Below are 5,430 nucleotides of genomic sequence, written 5' to 3' on the forward strand. Positions count from 1 at the left end.
AGGATAAAAATTACATAGCATTTGTCATCCTTTTATAGCTAAATACCAAGCTATAACTCTCATGTAACTTTACTATACTCAATACCTTATCAATGTAGAAGTAATTTATGGGTAAGTTAGTAACTCATCCCCATTATGTTTAAACAAGAAACATCTCCTCCATAATGGAGGGACTTAATTCTAACAATTATTATTATTATTATTATTATTATTATTATTATTATTATTATTATTATTATTATTATTATTTTTTATTTTTTTTTTATTATAAAATGCGCGCAGCTTTCATTATAATAAAAATAAAAGGTTTACATGAAATTGGTGGGGAGCCGAGAGACAATCTGGGCTCCCACACCCTTAGCAATAGTAAAGCTTATTATTATTATTATTATTATTATTATTATTATTATTATTATTATTATTATTATTATTATTATTATTATTATTATTATTATTATTATTATTATTATTATTATTATTATTATTATTATTATTATTATTATTATTATTAATTTATTATTAATTAATCATCCTCATTATTGTTATTATTATGAATATTATGGTTATTAAAATCAATAATATTCATATTAATATAATTAATACTACTACTAATATTATTATTAATATGAACATGAATATTAATTAATAATAATAATATTAATAACATTGTTAATGTAATACCCATCCTTTTAGGGACCCATTGACCGACGTTGACCGACCTTAGACACCTATCATGACCTTCGGGAATCTTACAAATGATGTCTGGTGACGATGTGAGCTTTGGTTTGTGCGTTACTCGATCTAGCTGAGGCTACTCGATCGAGTAGCTTGGGAGCTCGATCGAGTAAAGGTCACTCGATCGAGTAAGTTAGTTACTCGATCGAGTAACGGGTTTGCAGCGGGGAATTATAAATCGATAATCGTGAAACCTCAAATCATTTTCGCACCTTCTTTCTAAACCTGGATGCCGTCACCTTCCTTTCTCCTTCACCATAATCCTTTCTCTTGAGGTCCTTGAGGATGCTTACACCATGGGGATGGGATGCTTGAGTCGTGTAGCGATCTTGACGCCGGTTTTCTATGTATAGGTATGTTATCGTCATCATCATCGTCATCGTTGTTTTCAGTTAGGTTGGTAGTAATAGTGATAGATGATTGTACTGTTGGTATAGGTGGTTTGCTTGGTTGATTGGTATCTTTTGGTTGGATGCGGGATCGCTGCGATTCGCTAAAGGTAGGTTCGCCTACTCAGTACTGTTGATTATCTAGAGAGTCTGTTGATGTTGTTTGGTTGGTTTAGTGTCAGTATCCATGATTGGTTGTGGTAATTGGTTGGACTTGTGTTGTTTTGATAATCGTTGTTGTGGTACAGTTGATTGTGATTGTTTGTCTGTGGTTCTCGAGGTGCGTCCTCGGCTGAGTGGCGTCACTTGTGGGAGTGGCTTCACGCTCGTAGTTCGCCCTCCGTGGAACCCGCCACGGGAGGGGATGTGCACATTAATGGACATGAGTTATCGCTCGGATAGATGAGCGGGGCTTAGGTGGGAACAACTGCGGCCCCCCACTGGCAGGGCTGGTCCAGTGGACAGTCAGTGATGGTGGTTGGTTGGAGAAGATGTGGTGTGTGTATTATTGTGCTTGTGTTTGTCTGTTTTGTATGTTCATTACCTCAGTTACTGACCTTATGTGGTTTTGTTTTGTTGTTTGCTTCTGTTGTGTCTGCCGTGATCCACTATGGTGAGCATTCAGTCTTAGCAAGTTGTCGTTTGTATCATAGCTGGGTCCTTGGAGGGTTGAGTCTATCATGAGTCACGACAGAGGTAGTTCACATAGTAGATAGTGGTTTTGAGTTGTATCTTTCTATATCGTCTGTTGTTAGTAATCACTTGTAATATAAATTGTTCTTTTATCGACATTTGATTATTACTGTCCTCGGGCAACCGAGATGGTAACGCCTTTATATGCTAGAGAAGGTCTTGTCAAGGCTCCTTGGTATATGGGGGTGTTACAAAGTGGTATCAGAGTGACGATTTCGGAACCTGTAACAAATGAACCTAATGAACGTAGAGAGTCTAATAAAATGAACCTGGTGTATGTATCTTGGGAGCCCCAGCTGATGCTAGATTTTGGGTGAGTAGGCGCCCTCATTTCAAAATCATGGCCGCATTGTGCTTAAGCCAGTCACCGGTTGTGGGGATATCGAGTCGGGAATTATGTGCCTAGTGTGTATTGTGGTTACGTTAGAAATGTCTGTGATAGAGTCTCTATGAATGTTAGCAGGTGTAACTGTGATGAGGAACTGTGTAAGTTTGTGGTTGAGTAGAAGTGTGTAAGGAAGTAGTGGAAGTGGTGAAGTGTTTATAGTGCGTGACAGTGTTGTGTGATGTGGCGATAGTAATGTTTTCTAAATTTTTCTATGCGTTCTAGCTTATAAAGAAAAATTGCAAGTCTTGAATGTGTGATACTGAGGAGTCGTATGTCTTGGTATGCGTGTGAGTACGTCAAGGGATGGTAAGTTTATGTCGGGTGGTAGAGCTTGTCAAGTGATCATTAGAATTGCAAAAGATTATTTGTTGAGTACTCTTATTATATGGCATAGTTAAGTTGAGTAATTTAGTTGGTAATTTGTTGTGACATGGTTAATTTGTTAGCAAACTTGGATGATAAATGATGGTCTAATGTTAGATGAATGACTACGATAGCATAAGTATAAATTGTATTGTTGAAGTTACAAATGTATGATTAGAAGTAAAATAATGTGTTGAATGTATACATGAATAAACTAATAGTGTGGTCAAACGTTTCACGTAATGTTCGTTATAAAATGAGGTAATATGTATCTTGGTTGAATGAAACCGTTGCGTTACATTTGAGTAGAAATAATGCGTTGTGGATGAATAAAATAATCTGTGACGATTTCCGAATTTATTTTGGAATCGACACGAGTTGTTGTTTTGCAGAAACCGTTAACCAAACTCGTAACTGTTGACCTTATTCTTAATCTTGCCCGACCAAGTAAGGGTATCTACTCCATCGAGTAGACCTCATTCGATCTAGTTAGGAAGCTATAACATCGAAAAGTTGGATTTGCCAGCGGAAACTCGACCGAGTAGCTTCAAATCGATCGAGTAGAGGCCACTCGATCGAGTAACCTACTTACTCGATCGAGTAAGTGAACAGTACCCGAGGATTTGCGGGATTCATAACCCTTCTTCTCTATTCTTTTCTTCTTATTTCTTCATTCATCTAAACCCTAATTCCTCTACATATCTCTCTCTAAGTTGCTCTCATCCTTGTGTTTTGGTGCTTGAATCTTGGTGTTTTCTTTGCTTAATTCATCCTCCTTAGTTGCTAATCATTCAAGGTGATAATATTCATCTCTTTTTATGTTTTTAATTGATTAAAACATGTATAATAGTTGGTGTTTGTTGAAAAAAAAATTCGGTTTATATACATAAAAATCTTACTTGTAATTGTTGTAACATGATCTATTTGCTTTAATTTGTTGAGTATTGATGCTAGATATACAAAAATAGAATCAATTTGGGGGAATGTATGTACCGAAATTTCTAGGGTTTGGAATTTTAAATTGAATTTTGATTGTCTTTTGCAAATGAAAGGGGGAAAATTGGGTAACGTATGTTATGGGCATCATGTTTAGTGTTGATTTTGATGGTTTTTACTCAAAATTTTGCTTTGAAACTCCGTCTTAAAAGTGCCCCAAACTGAAATTCGTCCCACATTCTTATGAAATTTGTCTATTTGTGAAGCTATTTTTAAAGTTTAATCAATCTTTAAATTTTGTAGTTGGGTTATTAATTGATGCCATACTTGTCATAATTTGTTAGTTGTAGAGACCGTCTGATGACAATTTGAGAGTTTATACTCGCAATTTCCGGATTGTTTGGTGAAAGTGTGTACATAGTAAATATTTTCTATGCATATATATGGAAGTTTATATGATTTCAAGTAAGTGTTGTTTGTATATCAAATTTATGTGTTGAAACAGATGCCGAGACCAACTGTCGGAACCCGCCAAAGTAAGAGGGGGAGGGCTTCTGAGCCCGAGGTAGGTGAGGGGAGTGGGGGACCTACGCTCCCAGCAGTACCTGAGTACCCTTCTGTTGTCTTTGCGGACTTTACGCAAAGAGATGCTTTTGTTGCGTTGCATAGACGTCGTATGAGACCCACCCGTTGCATTGACACCACTCTCTTGACTGACCTGGAGATTGAGACTGACGTGAGACACATTTTTGAGACCTTGGGCATGACCGGGTTGTACCGTCTCCGGAAACACTCTTATGCTTTTTTGACTCTAGAGTTCATGAGTTCTTTCAAGTATGATGCGGTGGAACAGACCGTCGAGTTCCGCCTCATGAATACCAGTTTCTTTCTGACCATGGACATGTTTACCACCCACCTCGGCCTTGCTAGACCTGCAAAGGGCGCTCTTAGTAACATCCCGACTGAGTGTGGAGCTAGTAGCCTTATGCCTTGCTTTACCGGCAAACCCGCCCCCACTTCTAGCAACATGTTGATTAATGATGTTAAACATGTCATCTTAAAGATCTTTCTCCGTGCTTTGACCTGTGTGCTTTATGAGCGGAAAGATGGGAGTAAGCTTAACTCACACGAGGTGATGTTGCTTGCGGCGTACCTTAACCCCACCCGAGCCCAGAGAGTCACCTTCAGTGGCCCAGATATAGTGTGTGCCAGCTTAGCCTTGATGGCCACTTCTGACACTCGTTTTATGAGTTGTGGTACCATTGCCACTCGGTTGGCGGAGAGGCTGGCCACCTTTGAGGCCTCCTCGGCCTATACACCCTTGACCCCGGCGGTGCCTACCTTGGACCAAGAGTACTTTCTTGACACCAAGTGGTTGAGGAAGTTGGAGGGTGGTGGGTTAGCATGGAGAGTTTAGGGGATGAGTTGGATGCGGATACCTGCTCCCCAGCACGTTCCTGTGACCGAGCCTTTACCGGCAGCGGTGGTGGCTGCCAATTCTGATGATGAGGAGGAGGAGGTTCCTGAGAGTCAGCTTTACCTTATTGACCCAGATATCTTGGACGTGATGCCTGAGCCAATGAAGGAGGATCAGAGACCTGAGGATAGGCAGCCCAGGGTGGGGAGAGGACCACGTCGGGTGAGGGAGAGGGTGGCTGAGACCCAGTCAGAGCAGCCTGTGCCTCCACGGTACCAGTTTCCCGGTTACCCTTCCTACTTCAGCCCCGAGATGAGAGTGAGTGATCTCACGGAGAGGGTGTCCGCGACCTTGACACTCCGGAACCTCCACGAGATGGCATATGTGCAGGGCATCAGGACCGAGGCAGCTCAGCCGGTGTGGTGGAGGGGCGTTGGGGACGACAGCGGAGTCTTTCACTCCTTTGGCGTGGAGCAGTCTACTTGGGGAGAGCCTATGAGTTACCCCTA

Source organism: Silene latifolia, chromosome 10 (genome assembly GCF_048544455.1).
Source record: "Silene latifolia isolate original U9 population chromosome 10, ASM4854445v1, whole genome shotgun sequence".
In the NCBI taxonomy this organism is placed as follows: domain Eukaryota; kingdom Viridiplantae; phylum Streptophyta; class Magnoliopsida; order Caryophyllales; family Caryophyllaceae; genus Silene; species Silene latifolia.